Source organism: Marmota flaviventris, chromosome 19 (assembly GCF_047511675.1).
Source record: "Marmota flaviventris isolate mMarFla1 chromosome 19, mMarFla1.hap1, whole genome shotgun sequence".
In the NCBI taxonomy this organism is placed as follows: domain Eukaryota; kingdom Metazoa; phylum Chordata; class Mammalia; order Rodentia; family Sciuridae; genus Marmota; species Marmota flaviventris.
Window position 1 is genome coordinate 23,052,654 of NC_092516.1, and position 17,471 is coordinate 23,070,124.

Below are 17,471 nucleotides of genomic sequence, written 5' to 3' on the forward strand. Positions count from 1 at the left end.
GGGCCACCCTTTTACCCGATTGCCCAAGTTTATTCTGGAAAGTGCAGCTGTTTGGAAGTCTCCAGACAGGGAGGACAAGAAGTCCCTCCTCAGTGGTCCTCAGGAGTAGCCACACTGCTGTGGGCTGCACCCTCACCCAGAGGCTTCCGCTGCCGCCTGACTGATCTTTGTCCTCTCCTGCCTGTTGTCTGAAAACAACCATTCCATGTGTTCCCAGGTTATTTTACTGTTGAAGTCAGGAGGATCAATCAAGTCCCTGTTCCTCTGTGAAGCCAGAAGTGGAAGTCAGCAATGCAGTTTTGTCATCACACTGTTAGTGTGGACACTTGTAGTGACACATCTGTGAGCAGTCCCTGCCCTTTCTGTTGCAATGGCAATTCCAACCCTTGGTGGTGGCAGCACCCTGGGACAACCTGGACCTGGGGATTGAGACCCACAGGTGGAATTCCCAGACTGTCCATCCAAGGTGGCTGCGTGATAATGGGGGGACTGCGATGTGTGGGAATGCTCCGCCCTGTCTTAGGAAAAGGTTCGGCAGCTTTCCTCCTGCCCCAGGCCCACGTCACTGTGACACCGTAGGGCCCCCAGGAGACACAGCCTGGACAGCCTCTTCCTGGCTGAGGACAGCAGTCACAAGAGGGGTTTTGGGGACTGGAGCCCTCGGTCTGAAGACGCCTCAGGGTCTTCCCAGGGCAGCTAGGAGCGAGGCCCGAAGTGGGGCTGGGCCGCACAAATTAATGGTTCGGCTCAGGGAGGTGCTCCGCGACGGCGCAGGACCCAGGACCTGGCCAGGCACTCCTGCTCCGACGCCCAGCTGCCTGGGGAGCGCCCCGCAGTGGCAGCCGTGCCAAGTATGGCCGCGGCCGGCCCGCAGCCAGCGCCCCAGTGGACGCCAGCGGCTCTGCGCCTGGGTCCCTTGAGGCAGCTGAACTCCGTGAGTGCGCCCTGCGCCGCCTCGCCTCCTTCCACCTGCCGAAGCGGCTGGGGCCCTTCACCCAGCACCTCGTCCGCTCCTCCCGTGCAGTCTTGCCTTCACTGCACTTGGGGTCATTTGTATTATTCAGGAGAAAGGGCCGCGCAGTAACTTGAACAATTTACATCTTTAAAGAACTGTTAACTCTAGTAGAAATGGAATAAGTGGAGGAACTATAAAGAATATAGGACCGGGGGACGGCGGTGCGCGCCTGGGATTCTAGCATCTCAGAAGGCTGAGGCAGGAGGATTCCAAGTTAGAGGCCTATGCTGGTGGTGCACACCTGTAATGCACACTAAACTTCCATCTCGATAGAGTCACTTGTATTTCCTAGAATCCTAAACAACTGAAACCATAGGCATTGTGTTAGCCAGCTTTTCACCACTGTGACAAAACACCCGAGACTATCAGCTTATAAAGAGGAAAGGTTTATTTGGCTAATGGTTCCCGAGGGTTCAGTGCATGGTCACCAGGCTCTGTGCTCTGAGCTGTGGCAGCACAACTCATTATAGAGGGACCTTCCCCAATGCTGTCCTTCTTTCTGAGCCCTTTGGTCCACTCCAGGATTAACTGAGCCCCCTTCTGTATTCACACTTTCCAACGGGACTGATTTTTTACAAATTAATATACAACAAACACGTAAGTTGAAATACACATACAATATGTCAACCTAGATAATAATCAACAGGGTATTCCTGGGCTGGGCTGGGGCTCAGTGGTAGAGCACATGCAAGGTACTGGGTTCAATCCTTACATAAAAATAAATAAGGTACAACTTAAAAAAAAAAAAAAAAAAAAAGCAAAGGAAAAAAGAAAGATATCCCTTAAAGAACATGGGTACTTTAGTGACAGAATAGCCTCCCAGTAGGAACATGCCTGCGCATGCCGTATAAACTGAGCACAGTCAAGAGCAGAGGCACAGGGGCACTGAGGGTGAAATGAGGGCTGCATAAGCAGTTTTGAAACAGTCCTCCCTGTGGTGAGGATTCACACAGGGGGGTGGGCGCCTGCTTTCTCTCTTTCCCTTTCTTTCTGCACTTAACTACTGAGCCACCTCCCCAGCCTTATTTATTGTTGTGACAGGGTCTCTTCAAGCTGCTAAAGCTGGTCTTGAACTTTTTTTTAATAAATATTTTTATTTATAGTTGGACACAAGACCTTTATTTTATTTATCTTTATGTGGCGCTGAGGATCAAACCCAGTGCCTCACACGTGCTAGGCAAGTGCTTCCCCACTGAGCCCCCGCCTCAACCTTGAACTCTTGATCCTCCAGCCTCAGTCTCCCCAGATGCTGGGACTTTAGGCCTGTGCCAAGGCTCCTCTCTCCCTCTCTCTCTTCCTGCAGGGGATGTAACCCAGCCCTGTGCACTCTCAGCAGGTGCTTTACCACTGAGGTACGCGCACTCCCAGGCGAAGGCTGAACAGACAGCTGCCAAGCAGACGTCTGTGTGAGGTTTCCTAGGTAAGCTCCTGTGGGGGTTACCATCAGGCAGTGAGTGTGAGAGAACCTCCCCTTCCTGAGACTTGCGGTACCACTTCCAGCTGCCTGGCTCCTTCCCTCGGTGGTGCTTAGCATTCACACACAGGGACCATACCCACTCTCATGACTTCTAAGGAACACTAATGACCCCAGATCACTACCTTGAACCCAAAGCCCACCTCATATTCAATACCTTACAGGAGGCACCCTTGACCTTCTTACGCTGGTCTATACTCAGGACTGCATGCAGTTAAGTCAGATCATGTCGTTGGCTCAAAATTTTTTTTTTTTTTTTAATGTTTATTTTTTAGTTATTGGCGGACATAACATCTTGAAATGTGGTGCTGAGGATCGAACCCGGGCCGCACGCATGCCAGGCAAGCGCGCTACCACTTGAGCCACATCCCCAGCCCCTCAAAATTTTCTGATGAGTTCTTATCTCAGATTGAAAAAAAAAACAGAGTCCTTCGAATGGGCAGAAGATCCAACATGATCTGATGTTCCAGAACTCTACCACTGAGCTACTTCTCTGGCCCTTTTTTAGATGGGATCTCACTAAGTTGCCCAGAGTGGCCTGGCTCCGCCTCCTGAGTAGCTGATCTATAGATGTGCACCACAATGCCCAGCCCATTGCCTTTTTAATGTTTCAATCAGTTGAACTTCTTAAAAAATATTTTTAGTTGTAGATGGTCACAACACCTTTATTTTATTTCTTGGGGTATCAGAGATCGAACTCAGGAGCCACTAAGCCACATCCCAGCCCTGTTTTGTATTTTATTTAGAGACAGGGTCTCACTGAGTTAGTGCCTTGCCTTTGCTGAGGCCGAACTTGCAATCCTCCTGCCTCAGCCTCCTGAGCTGCTGGGATTAAGGCATGTGCTACCATGCCCAGCTTATTTATTTTTATGTGGTGGTAAGGAATGAACCCAGTGCCTTATAAATGCTAGGCAAGCACTCTACCACAGAGCTACAACCCTAGCCACTCAGTCGAGCTTTTATACTGTCGGACCACAGTGAAATATTAGAGTTTTATGTAACCCAGTAGAGTAAGATCATGTCAGATGATGTTTTCAGCTTTACATTACTGGGGACCCATAGCATTTTCTCCCTTCATTTGCAATGTTGCCTCTGAAACCTATTTGAGCTCAGTAATCAGATTTAAATGTACCTATATTATACTATGTTGTGTAATGTATTATTTTCTGTTCACCAAAGTGGACAGAAAATCTCCTTTTGACAACTCCCTTTGTGGGAAACCAGTTACTAATCAGCAAGTCTGCATGAGTCAGTATCCAAATTCTTTCATGGCATATCGATAGTTGGTTAATTTGGGAATACTCATTTAGAAACATTGAGTATAACTGAGTGGAAACATCACTAAATGTCACGTTTTTGCTGGGCAGAAGAGAGCACATTTATTCAAGAAAATTTAGTTACTTATTTCTTACTGCACTGTGACCCAAACACTCATTTTGCTTATAGTTTGTCAAAATAACACCACCTGTGTCAAAAAGACAAAATTAAATTTAAAGATCTTAATTTTGTGATGTGTGTGTGTGTGAGAGAGAGCTTCTAGAATCGAACAATACTTTATTCCGTGAACTACAATGAGCATTCTGATGGGGGGAGCAGAGCAGGCCAGTTCTATGGACTGAAAAGGCTGAAGCAAACAGAAACAAAAAGAACTGGCCAGGGAGACAGAACAACGGAAAAATAACCAACTGCTCAGCACCGAACTACTTCAGTGCTGGGACGGGACCCAGGGCCTCAGGCATGCTGGGCAAGTGCTCTGCCACCAAACTTTTTTTTTTTTTTTTTTTTTTAAAGAGAGAGTGGGAGAGAGAGAGAGAGAGAATTTTTTAATTTTTATTTTTTAGTTCTCGGCGGACACAACATCTTTGTTTGTATGTGGTGCTGAGGATCGAACCCGGGCCGCAAGCACGCCAGGCGAGCACGCTACCGCTTGAGCCACATCCCCAGCCCCTGCCACCAAACTTTCAAAAGTTTATATTTTGAGCTGGGTGTGGTGGCACATGCTTGTAATCCCAGTGGCTTGGGAGGCAGAGGCAGGAGGACCACAAGCTCAAAGCCAGCTTCAGCAACTTGGTGAGGCCCTAAGCAACTCAGTAAGACCCTGTCTCTAAATGTCTCAATGGTTGTGTGCCCCTGGGTTCAATCCCCATACTAAACATACATAAATAAATAAATTTACATTTTTAGACAGGTCTAAGTTGCTGAGGTTGGCCTCAAGAACCTGTGATCCTCCTGCTTCAGCCTTCCTAGTAGCTGGGTTTGCAGACATGTGCCACTGGATTCAGAAACTTTTTTTAAAATAAGGATTAAAACAGAAGGAACTTCATTATTATGCCAACTGAAAATGGCCTGTTTGGGAAATTTGTTACTTCTTTCTCCTGCTTTTCAGGTCAGATAATTTCAGTTTGGTGACATGGAACTTTAATATGCATGACCTCATTTTGATTTTAATCAGGTATGTTGGTGAAACCAGAGTTTTGATATGAAATTGGATTCTCTGTTCCGTTGGCAGTTGGGGCATGCACAGCTGCAGCTCTTAATGGTGGACCATGCCCTCCAGTACTGCAGCTGACCCCAGCAGCTCACCATCAACTTCTTTCTGGGTTCTTGTCTGGTGAATTTGGAGAATGAAATCCCTACCCCAGGATAAGTGAGTTTAAGAACAGGGTTTATTAAGATTAGAAATAGGTAAGTACATGTAGGAAGACACGAATGATGTGAAAATACTTTGTATACAATCAGTGACTTGAAAAATTGTGCTCTATATGTGTAATATGAAACGAATTGCATTCTGCCACTGTGTATAACAAATTAGAGTAAAATAATTGAATAAAAAACAACTTTGAAAAGTTAAAAAAAAATTAGAAACAGGAACTCAACTCTTGTAATGCAAGAGGGCACAGGATAGCAGGTGTTCTCCATCCAAGTGTAGAGTCTAGGGGTTTACCTAGCACTTGCTTCACTGCTGTTGGTCCAAATTTATGCTAATGAAAGTTTGGAAACGTACCAACGCTATTAGTCAATTCTTGAGTATCAACTTTTATTCAAGTCTGCTTTACCTCAATTTGGGGGGAGACGGGTCAGAAATTGGGAGGTTAAGGTCATCAGATGCTTCTGCTGTGGGGATCCCGGCGAGTACCCAGGCAGGGCGCCTGGATGACGGGTTGCCCTCTGTGCACACCATGCCTGCTGGGAGCCCCACGTGTCGGCTGGCCAGTGCGGGCCACAACGTGGCCATCACTTTGCTGCCGCTCCTTGGCAGGGACCACTACGCCGGCTTCCGGTCCAAGAGCTTCACTAGCAGGCAGACAAGGGCCAAAGCCACCGCTCGTGGGTTCTACTTAACATCCTGCTGCAAGGTGACAGGGCAACAACCCCAGTGAGGCAGCAGCACCACTGCCCTTTCTCACTGCTAGAAACCGGCCATGGCAGCTCCGCAGGGTGTCACCCAGACGGGGGTCTGCTAGACGCGGCGGCAGACAGCCTTCCGTGCCTGCTTTCCCAATACCTATCGGCGAGGAGGCGTGGGCGTAAGCTCTCCGTTATCCCTGGGATGGTCCCTTCCCCGCCCCTGCCACGCATTGGGATCCCACCAGGACACGCGGACGCGGGTGCAGCCCCGGAGGTGAGGAGGGGACGGGAAAGGTGCGGCTGGACGCCGTCACGACCCTAAGGAGAGCCCTACCTGAACCACGGAGCTCTCCGTGCCGGACAGCGGGGTCCTAACGGACCTCGAACGAGGACGAGCACCGAGCCCCACCCCGAGTGGAGCGGGGAAGGCCGGCTCCGCGGGGCGCTCTCCGCCCACGGTCGCCAACCACCGCTCCGGCGCGGCGCCGCCCCCTGGTCTTTCGCCCTCCCTGCCCATCGCCCGGGACCGTAGCCCGGTTCCGCCGCAGCCTCGCGCCGGCTGGCGCCAAGACGCGGACTACGGTGAGCGGCACCCGGGAGGCCAGCGCCGCTCAGCGCCTGTCCCAGCCGGGGCGTCGCCGGAAGTGACGCGCGTGCGTGGCGTGTGCGCCGGGAGGGCGGGCCCGGCGGCCGGGGGCGGGGCGTGCGCGGGCCGAGCGCACCTCCGGGAGCGGCGCGGGCGGCGGCGGTGCGGACGGCGGCGGCCGCCAAGCAGGTAGGAGCGGGTTGCGGTCGTCGGTTCGCGCCGCGGGTGGGTCGCCCGGGCCGGGCCGTGGGTTCCGTCCCGCCGCTCGGGGCTCGGCCGGGGCGCCGCTGCCGGGTCGAGGCGGGCCCGGGCCTCGCCGCCTCCGGAGCGCTGCCCAGCGCCGGCGACCAAGGCCTGAGCGGCGGGGCTGCGGAGGGGGCGCGCGGCGCCCGGGCGGGCTGCGTCCACCGGCCTCCGTCCACCGGCCTCCGCTGGCCCCCGCCGGTACCCCGGGGCCGCTCGGAGTCCCTCCCGGAGTCGCGGAGCCGCCCAAGTTTGCGGGCAGCGGCTGGTCCCGCACCGCCCTGCCTGACGCCGCCGCGGCGCCGGGCGACCGTGCGGCTGCCCCGGGGGAACGGCGTTGGCAGGCCCGGGCGGGCTCTCGGTCGGCCGGTCCCCCGTGCGGGTGTCGCCAGCTTCTCTCCAAGTTCCTCAAACGGGGACGGGCCTTGCCGCCCTCCCCGCTCTCTGAGCCCTGTCCTCGCCGGGCTTCGTGAGGGTCCGTGGAGCGCGGCCGGCTAGGGGGCGGGACGGCGCCGCGGCCGGGGCCGTGTTCAGTGGGAAAAGTGGGAGAAACGGAGAGGGACAGTGAGGGAGAGGGAGAGAGGAATGGGGAGAGGGACAGAGAGGGAGAGAGGGGTAGAGAGAGGAACTGAGAGAGAGGGAGGAAGGGAGAGAGGGCCAGAGGGAGAGGGAGAGAGAGGGGGACAGAGAAGGAGAGGGACAGAGAGAGATGGAGAGGGAGAGATGGAGAGAGGGACAGGGGAGAGGGAGAGAGGGACAGAGAGGGAGAGGGAGAGAGGAATGGAGAGAGGGAGAGAGAAGGGAACAGAGAGGGAGAGAGAGGAGAGAGGGACAGAGAGAGATGGATAGGGAGAGAGAGGGACAGAGAGAGATGGAGAGAGGGACAGAGATGGAGAGGGGGGACAGAGAGGGAGATGCAGAGAGGGAGGGAGAGGGGTAGAGAGAAGGAGGGAGAGAGAGAGGGAGGGAGAGAGATGGAGAAAGAGAAGGAAATGGAGAGGAAAGGGAGATGGAGCGGGTAGAGAGGGAGATGGAGAGGGAGGGAGGGAGAGGGAAAGAGAGATGGAGAGAGGGAGGGAGAGAAAGGGAGAGAGGAAGAGGGAGAGGGGGAGAGTGAGGGAGATGGAGGGGGAGAGAGGGAGGAAGGGAGAGGGAGAAAGATGGAGAGGGAGGGGGAGACAGGGAGAGAGGAAGAGGGAAAGGGAGATGGAAGGGGGGAGAGAGAGGGAAGGAGGGAGGGGGAGAGAGAAAGGGAGGGAGGGAGAGATGGATGAAAGGAGGGAGAGGGAGGGAGAGAGGGAGATGGGGGAAAGATGAAGATGGAGGGAGATGGAGAGAAAGAGGGAGGGAGGGAGAGGGACAAGGGGCACAGAGTAGGGAGAGAAGGAGAGAGAGAGATGGTCCTGGGGATCAGATCCAGGGCTTGGCTTGGCAAGTGCTCTACCACTTAGCTACATTCAGTTGCCCAGTCTAGTTTCCAGCTTGTGATATTCCTGCTTCAGCTTCCTAGGTAGTTGGAATTACAGGTATGAGAAAAGTTTTCAATCAATATGAAGAGCTAAGATCCTATCTTCATTTATGTATGTCAGTCTTTGGCTATAGACGTAGAATTGCAGTCTTCACTGTGTGAGTTTAATTTCTGGCACATGTGTTTTTATTGGCTGTAAAATAAGCATCTCCAGCAGAGATGATCCATTCCTAGGATGTAGGGGAGCTACCTATGTAACCTAACACTGGTGACTCAGAGTACAAATGCTACTAAGTGGTTTTTAGATGATCAATAAAGTTGTCACACAAAAAACAAGGCTTTCACGGTGGAGACCAAACATTTTGCAAGTCTTATTAGATGCTCGTCTGTATTATGAAGCACTTCAGAAAATTATGTGGTATTTCACATGGCTGAAATGCCCTGAATAATCTAGACCGCTGTTAAATATGAGAAGCAACAAGAGCTGACCTGTCTTTATCCCTCAGAATATTATTTAACTAGTGTTTTGTTTGATGTTTGGACAAAGCTCCTAAAATGCTTTTTAAAAAAAGGCTTGTACTTTCATGATGCTGTTTCACCTTCTCTGTGAGATTCCTGGTTGGTTGGTTTTGATATCTGGGATTGAACTCAAGGGCGCTTAGTCACTGAACCACATCCCTGGTCCTTTTTAAATATTTTATTTAGAGACAGGGTCTCACTAAGTTGCTTAGGGCTTCACTGAATTCTGAGGCTGGCTTGAACTCACAATCCTCCTGCCTTAGCCTCCCAAGCTGCTGGGATTATAGGCATGTGCCACCATGCCCCGTGAGATTCCTGTGTTCGATGACGATGAAGTTACTGCCAAAGGGGTAGGAAATATAAATTTTATTTTATAATAGAACACTTTTTACTTATTTCTGGTAGCACAGTTCGCTCATTTGTGGTCACTAGGAGGACCAGTGACCATGATTATGATCAACTAATAACTTGTAGCTAAAGGTCAGGAGTTTTAATCAGAATGATAAGCATATGTACATTCATGAATAGATAAAATATTACATACTGAAGGAATCTTGCGTTTTTTTCTTTAAAAAAAAGTTGTGTGTGTGTATGGAACTGGGGATGGAACTCAGGGTCTTTCAAATGCTGCACAAGTGCTCTACCTCTGAGCTGCATCTTCAGCTCTGCATCTTAAGCTTTTTAAAATTTACTCCAAATGGCTGTAAGGAGATTGTTGAATCCCTGAGCCTGGACTCTAAATTTTTTGCTGCCTCACTCACTAAGGGTGGTAGCATCCTCTGTGCTAGGTATGGGCAAAGCAGAAGAAATTGTACAAACATTTTTTGAGGGCTAGGGTTGTATAGCTCAGTGGTAGAGCACTGGCCTAGCATGTATAAGGCACTGAGTTTGATCCTCAGCACCATACAAAAATAAAGGTATTGTGTCTATCTACAACTAAAAAATATCTTATTTACTTTTTTTTTTTTTTTTTTTTTTGTGACAAGGTATCATTCTGTTGCCCAGGCTGACCTTAAACTTGTGATTTTCCTGCCTTAGCTTCCTGAATAGCTGGGATTACAGGAAATGCTGCAGCACCCAGCTTTATAAACCACTTCTTTTTTTCTTTTAAATTGGTACCAGGGATTGAACCCCTGGGGGTGCTTAACCACTGAGCCATATCATCAGTCCTTTTTATTTTTTGTTTTGAGGAAGGGTCTCACTGTATTGCTTAGGGCCTCAGTAAATTGTTGAGACTGGCTTTGACACTGTGTACCTCCTGCTTCAGCCTCCTGAGCCAATGGGATTACAGGCATATACCACCATGCCAGGTTTATGAACCACATTTGAAGCTAGCTTGTTCCATTCTCATTCAAAATAAGTACTCAATTTTAATTACATTTATGATGATTTTTGTCTATTTAAAAGTTAAGAATGGTTTTGGGGGCATTTTTACGTAAGGATGTAGCTACAGTTTTTTGTGTATTAAGTTAAAATGCCTAATGTGAGGGCTGGGGTTGTGACTCAGTGGTAGAGTGCTTACCTAGCACACTTGAGGCACTGGGTTCAATTCCCTGCACCACATAAAAATAAACAAACAAACAAAATAAAGATATTAAAAAATGACACCATGTTTTATTTATTTAATTTATTTTTCTGGTTTTATACAAAGTATATTCACACTAATTTATGTCTTCATACATGTACTTTGGATAATGATGTCCATCACATTTCACCATCATTTAAAAAAATGCATAATGTGAAAGTTTTTATTTTTGTAGTTTATAATAGTTATTCATTTTCTAATTTTAGACATAACATTTGCTAAAGTAGTTTTTTTTTTCCTTTAGAAAGCACTTTGGAGCACATTTTAAAAATGCCTTTAGAACTCATAAAATGTTTATTGATGGAAAACAATGTCTTCTTGTGCTGTAATTTTTCTAAGTGGAACTTATCACTTCTACAACATCTTGTTCCAGAAAGGATTCAGAATGACTACAAGGGTATGTACAGCATACTGTTGGTGATGGACAGACAGCTGGGTGATACATTCAAGGCTGAGGGGAAGGTATGGTGGAGTGGAGAGTGAGCTTTGCGTCCAAGGTACTGGGACTGAAACCCTGCTTCCTAATAACAGTTCACAGAGAAACAGTCATTAAGTGTTTCAGTGACCAAGAGGGAAGAGATGCCCATTTCTCCTTCGGGTTCCCAAAGGAGAATAGCCCGGAAACTCTTCAGCTGCATTCTCAGCAACATAGCCCATGCCCCCAAGGGCTGTGTTGCATTTTAGTAAACTCTGCTTTACCTCATTGTCCATGTTGGTGACATGATATCAAAATGTAATTCAGTGAGAGCAGTTCTGTGTGGCAAAATAATGGGATCCATTGTGTTTAGATCTAGAGATTGCTGAAGGATCTGGTTTAGACTACCTAGATAACGAGGTGTGCAGCACTCTTTTCAGACTACTGTCCATAAATATATTGTTTCCCAGTGGCGCTTCTATCATGAATTTATCAGTAGTGGGGCCTGAGTTGGTGCTTCCTGACAATTCCTTGAGTACATCTTTTTACGTTGTTAGTGGATCACAAAGCCATGGTTTATTATGCATTATCACCAGGGTTGTGGGAGGTGGAATGGAAGAGGCTGAAAGGATGTATTTTTGAATGGAAGCCATCTCAAGTCCAGAGAGATGGGCTGAGGGAGTACTCAACAAGAGACCTAAAACTCATTTCTAGAAATAGGCCCGGGGATGTTAGCTCTAGCACAGAGCGCATTGGTGTGGAAAGTCTAGGGACCTATCATTAAGATGGGAACAGATTTATCCATCTTAAAGGAAACACAAGGCATTGGGTTTGTGTTTGCTCTGACTGAGGAGCTAGCTGCCTTTCAGGTGACGATAGTTCAAGTTTGTAGAATGCTGGCGTCACTCATTCTTACTCAGTGAACAGCGGGTGGGACAGTCCCTGCCTAAACCGAGCTATGGAACCTTGTGATTCCTTAATTGCATTTCCATAGAGCTCTTCACATTTTTTTTTTTTTTTAATGTGTTCCTGAAAAAGAGCTGGGCTTGTGACCAAAGTTTTGAATAGAAACTTATAAGGAGAACACAGATAAAAATTACCGAAAGAGGGCTGGGGATGTGGCTCAAGTGGTAGTGTGCTCACCTGGCATACGCGGGTCGCTGGGTTCAATCCTCAGCACCACATAAAAATAAAATAAAGATGTTATGTCCACCGAAAACTAAAAAATAAATATTAAAAAAATTCTCTCTCTCTTAAAAAAAGTTATCAAAAGAAAAAAAAATCAAAATCGTCTGCTAAGGAAATAAGTTGACTACAATTCTTCATAGCGACCGGGGTGTAGCTCACTGGTAAATTGGGTGCTTAGCATGCACAGAGCCCTGAGTTTGATCCCCATCATCACATAAAAAGAAAAAGAAAAGCAAAATTCATCGTAATCGGTGTCTCAGGGTATAATATGTCAGGCTTCTGCTTAGCAGATTGGGTTGTGTTTTTACTTTTGTAAATATGTTAGCCATGGCAATCGAATACTGTGGTAAATGTGTAGGTTTTATCTAGAGCATCAAATGTACAGTCTTAATACTGTGAGAAATAAATGGCCGAGTGCTTTCACACCCACGTGTTAATTGTTGATGTTCCTTCCCCTAGGAAATAGAATGTTTATCACAGAGGCAGTATTGACATTGCCTTTTTGGTTTTTTTGTGGGATTGAACTCATGGGCACTGGACCACTGAGCCACATCCCCAATCCTATTTTGTGTTTTATTTAGAGACAGGGTCTCACTGAGTTGCTTAGTACCTTGCTTTTGCTGAAGCTGGCATTGAATTCCTGTCTCAGCCTCTCTAGCCACTGGGGTTATGGGCATGTGCCATCACGCCCTGCTTTGACATTGCCTTTTAAATATCATCTGTATTAAGTAGATACAACTTTCTCCCATGAACCTGCTTTTATTCTTCTATGTATTTGGAAAGAAATTAATTTTTTGGTACTCATAAGTGCATCTGTAGGGTATAGGCTGTTGCCTTAAAGAGTTTTTGCCTTGTCGATACTCTAATTAAAAATACATGTATTTCTCAAACTCTGTTATATATATACTATAAACATGAGTATACAGTGTATGTCTAGACCTGTGTATTTACACACACATAAACAACATTGCTTGAGAAATAGGTTCAGATTTTTGAAGTTAAGGTTCTCAGATTTTGATAGAAAAACTAATCAGCAGGTTGAATTTCAAGTCTAACCAGTTGTAGCCCCAAACGTAAGCCAATAATGGCAATGAGTAGTTATTCTGCCATTTAGGTCAGGGGACACGTCAGTTTCAGTGCTTTAGCTGTACACGGCATGCCAGGCTAGCGTTCTACCACAGCTATGTCCCAGCCTCCCAGTAGAATATATGCTGCATTCAAGGTGGATAGTTCTTTACTTTTTGGGATGGGGAGTACTGGGGATTGAATTCAGTCAAGTACTACTGAGCCACATCCCCAGCCCTTTTTGAATTTTATTTAAAGACAGGGTCCCACTGAGTTGCAAGCGCCTTGCTGAGGCTGCCTTTGAACTTGCGATCCTCCTGACTCAGCCTCTCAAACCACTGGGATTACTGGTGTGCACCACTGCGCCTGGCTCCACCCCATTTTTATTTTAGGCAGGGTCTTGCAAAGTTACAAAGGTTGGCCTTGAATTTGCCACCTTCCTGCCTCAGCTTCCTGAGTTGCTGCAATTATGAGAGGACACTTCCCCCTAACCCCCTGAATATTGTGTGTGTTTTTCTCTTTGCTTTAGTTTGGATACAATTTAATGACTCCTGTTCCAGTTACTAAATCTCTCTTTTGCTATATCTGGTCTGCTGTAAATGTGCCCTTCGAATTAAAAAAATAATAATTTTTTTTTTAACTTCTATGGATTAAACCCAGGGTCTCAAGCATGCTAGGTAGATGCACTACCACTGAGCCAGCCCTGAATTCTTCATTTTAGTTCTTGTTTTTAGATCTAGAATTTCAGCTTGATTTTTGTGAATTCCAGTTCTCAGTTGAAATCCTTAGGACTTTTCCCCTGTTTATTTGCAAGTTATACTAATCACTGTGGTTTAAAAGTCTTTGTGTCTGTGGTAGATTGAGCATTTTTCCTTTGGGTTTTCATTGTATGGATGCTGGACACTGGGGTACAGTGAGGCTCTAGATGATGCCATTTCTTTTTCAGAGAGGAAACGACCTTTCCTCTTGCCAGCCAGACAGTGAGGTTGATGGCGATAGTACTGTTGGGGACTGAGCTGAGGTTGAGTTGTCGTGGATCTGATCGGGCTTTCACTCTGGTTTTCCCTTACCACCTAGCGAGTACCCCTCCACTTCAGCTGGCAGTTGGTGGGTTCACAAGGAGACGTCCCCTGGTGGCCTTGGTACTGTAGCTAATCTTTGTTTCCTGAGAATCTGAGATTGCTAGAGATTTCACTCTTGATTTTCAGACTTTCAGTTTGGTTTTGAAGCCTTCCCTGTAGAGCTGCAGAATTTGGGTAAGTGCTTTCAGGGGAAAACCAGCTTGTATTAGGGTCAGGTATTCTATTTCTCTTTCCATTGGGTCTTGAACTCCTGAAGTCTTGATTTTTCTCTTCTAAAAGCTTTAGTCTGGATTCTCAGGTTTTGCCCTGGAGTCAGTAGTCATCCTTAGGGTGGGGAAGTGGCTGCAGAGTGTCATCTGGTTTCTTTGCAGCCCCTGTCTTTCTGGAATCCAGACCCCTCTGCTGTTGGTGGTTTCTGTAGCACTCTGGTGCCCGTAAACACAGGTTTCTAAAGTGTATCTAGTTCCCTAGTTCTCAGCAGGAGTGCAGGTCTGCACAGCTCCTATCATCTGCAGAAAAGGGAGTCTCCTAGGAATGAAGTCATGAGAAGAATCAAAAGCTTTTCTTAATGTTGGTGCTTTCTTTTTAGCAATGATTTTTATCAGTGATTCCCAGTAGCATCCCCTGGAAACTTGTTAAATTCAAATCCTCAGATCCACTGAATTAGAACTGGGGTTGGACGAAGGGCTGTTTAAACAGGTCTTCCAGGTGTCAGTGATAATGGTAAAGTTTGAGAAACCACTGCTTTATGAGTTCATTGCTAGAAAACATATTGAGTGCCCACTCTTCCTGGCACCTCTGAGTGCCTGTGAACACAGTCGACCTGTGAGCGGGTGATGGTGGTGGCGCATGAGTGTTGTAACAGCTGTGTTCATAAGCACTGTAGGAACCAGAGTGAAGTATTCTGCCAGCGAGGAGAACAGCTGGATGTTATTGAACAGGGTGGGGTTTGCAGGTGGACAAACAGAAAGATATTCAAGGTGTGTTCATAAGTAAGATGGCCATGCAGTTTATTATCCAAAGGAGGTCACTTTGGAGGCTCAAAGGAGGGATAGCTTCTAATTGGGAGATATGATGGCCTCATTGTGAAGATTAAGTGATGCTGTGAATCCATAGTTGTATGGAAAATTGTGGAAGACTCGTTTATTTTAATTATTATTATTATTCTAATATTTTTAGTTGTAGGTGGCCACAATACCTTTATTTTATTTGTTTATTTATATGTGGTACTGAGGATTGAACCCAGGACCTCACACGTGCGAGGCAAGCACTCTACCACTGAGCAACACCCTAGTCCTCTTAATTATTGTAGAGTCCACAGTTCCTAATGGATGGTGTATTATCTTCCTAGCACTACGATAACAGGTTACCACAAACTGGTAGACTTAAAACAATAAATTTATTATTTCATAGTTCTGAGGGTTAGAAATCTAAAATTAAGGTGTTAACAGGGCCATGCTGCCTCTAACAGTGCTGGAGAATTGGAGTTTCACCCAGTCTCTGCCAGCATGGCCACACAACCTTCTCCTCTCTACGTCTGTGTGCCTCTCGCGGCCTTCCTATAAGGATATCAGTCATTAGATTTGGAGCCCACCCTTATGCAGGAAGGCCTTACTCACAGGTTCCTAGGGTTAGGACTTAAGCTTGTCTTTTGGGGGGACATAATTCAACCACAACAGATGGGATAGATTTAGCAGCTTTTGATGGTTTCTACAACTTAATTGGTGTTAAGTCTTCATAATTTTCTTCATAGCATTTAAGGAAGTTTATTTTACTGACTGACTTGTATATTTAATATTCAGAAAAGTACATTTCTTTATCATTAATCAAAATGTTGATATTTAATATAGATTACTTTTTCAGTTTTAGTTTTGATTGTATCATTTTGTATTGGCATGTTTAAGTCCAATTTCTCAAATAGTATATCAAACTTGTTTTTTTTTTCATGTGTAGTAATTAGTAGTTCATAATTCATAAATAAGGTGGTAAGTATGGATTGTAGTGGGGCTTTTTTTGTGTGTGTTGTTACTGGGCATACTAGGCAGGCATTTATCACTGAGCTATAACCCCAGTCTATCTTGCTATTTCCTAGGCTGGTCTCGAACTTGGGATCTTCCTGCTTCAGCCTCCTGAGTAGCTGGGATTACAGACATGCACCACTGAGCTAGCTCTTGATTTTCGTTTTGTGGTGATAGCCCTTTTGTAGCATGGTTGCCAGTCCAGCTTAGAAGAATGTCATTTTGCCGTCTGTATTTTGTGTATTAGATACAAGGTTGTTCTCAGCAGCTTAACACACAATATGCATATTTATTTGATTGTGCCTTCTAATGAATCTGAATAAGTTCATTTTGAGTCCAGGGCGTTTTGTACATGTGTGTGAGATCTGTGTCACTTCACTGAGCCATAAAGGCTGCAGCAAAGCTAAAGCCAAGATATAATTGGGAAACCCAACTTGTAACTGTGGAAACCCCTTCATACATCCCAGTTTGTTGTTACTGTGGGTGGGGTTGAGAGTCCCGCTCTGATCCGTTCTGCCTGGTACTTGGTGTGCTCAGCCTGTAGCCAGCCTGCTCAGCTGAAGAGGGCGTGGCTTAGCACCCTGGGAGATTCTGGTCTGGAACTCTTCAAGAATGCTGTATGCTGGCTCAGCTCCTTCCAGCAGCAGTAAACTCTGCAGTAGGTCCATTATCACTGGAAATTATTGGGGTGGACTAGAATTTGGATACTTTGTTTTGTTGTATTTAATGTTGAAACTCTAACAGGATTCTCCTTGTGACAATCAATGTAGTTTTGGAAGCAGTGCCTTCAGTGCTATGAAAGTGGGTAAACTTGGATACAGATTTGAAACACCAAGTCTCTTAAAACAATAAATTAAAAAATTCATGATATAGAAAAATGAGCAAAGAGTACGAACAGTTAATTTATTTGAAGAAAGGTACTGGCTCTAATAAGTATCAATAAAAGTTGCTAACCTTTGTAGGAAAGTGCACATTGGAGCAGTTGGGTGTGGTGGGATGCAGCTCAGTGGCAGAGCACTTTCTCTGGATTTAGTCCCAGCACCCACAGGACAGAGGGAGCCCAGGAGCCAGTCAGACCCTGTCTCTTTAACACAAAAGCAGCCAGGTGTGGTGGCGCAGGCCTGTAATCCCAGCAGCCCCTGCGGCTCTGGAGGCTGAGGCAGGAAGATCATGAGTTCAAAGCCAGCCTCAGCAAAAGCCAGACACTAAGCAACTCAGTGAGACCCTGTTTCTAAAATAAAATACAAAATAGGGCTGGGGGTGTGGCTCAGTGATCCAGTGCCCCTGAGTTTAATCCCCAGTATCAAAAAAGAAACAAGAAATTATATATATTTATATACATATATATTTTTGCTTGTCACAGTGTCCCACAATTAAATTTAATAAAGCTACATTTACAAGATTGTAGGAAAGTGTACATTGTCTCCTATACTGTCTGATTCACTATTTGTGGGAAAGTAATTTT

At 46.5% G+C, this 17,471-nt stretch overlaps 1 protein-coding gene and 1 long non-coding RNA gene across 3 annotated transcripts in view; one reads left to right on the top strand and one right to left on the bottom strand.

The window, feature by feature from the left end:
* Positions 1–5,505: 5,505 nt before the first annotated feature.
* On the bottom strand, positions 5,506–6,470 carry LOC114103125 (uncharacterized). The gene is made up of 2 exons (XR_003584601.2): positions 6,172–6,470; positions 5,506–5,994 (listed from the first exon to the last, which is right to left on the bottom strand). It is a non-coding gene; the product is annotated as an uncharacterized lncRNA (long non-coding RNA).
* Positions 6,471–6,533: 63 nt separating this feature from the next.
* Rabgef1 (RAB guanine nucleotide exchange factor 1) overlaps positions 6,534–17,471 on the top strand; it is a 59,381-nt gene continuing 48,443 nt past the window's right edge. Inside the window, exon 1 of one of the 2 annotated variants that reach the window (XM_027948728.2) lies at positions 6,534–6,612. The gene's annotated coding sequence lies outside the window, so the exon portion shown is untranslated. Of the gene's footprint in view, positions 6,613–10,617; positions 10,636–17,471 lie in introns of those variants that run through there. The other variant, XM_071605514.1, reaches the window with a different exon arrangement.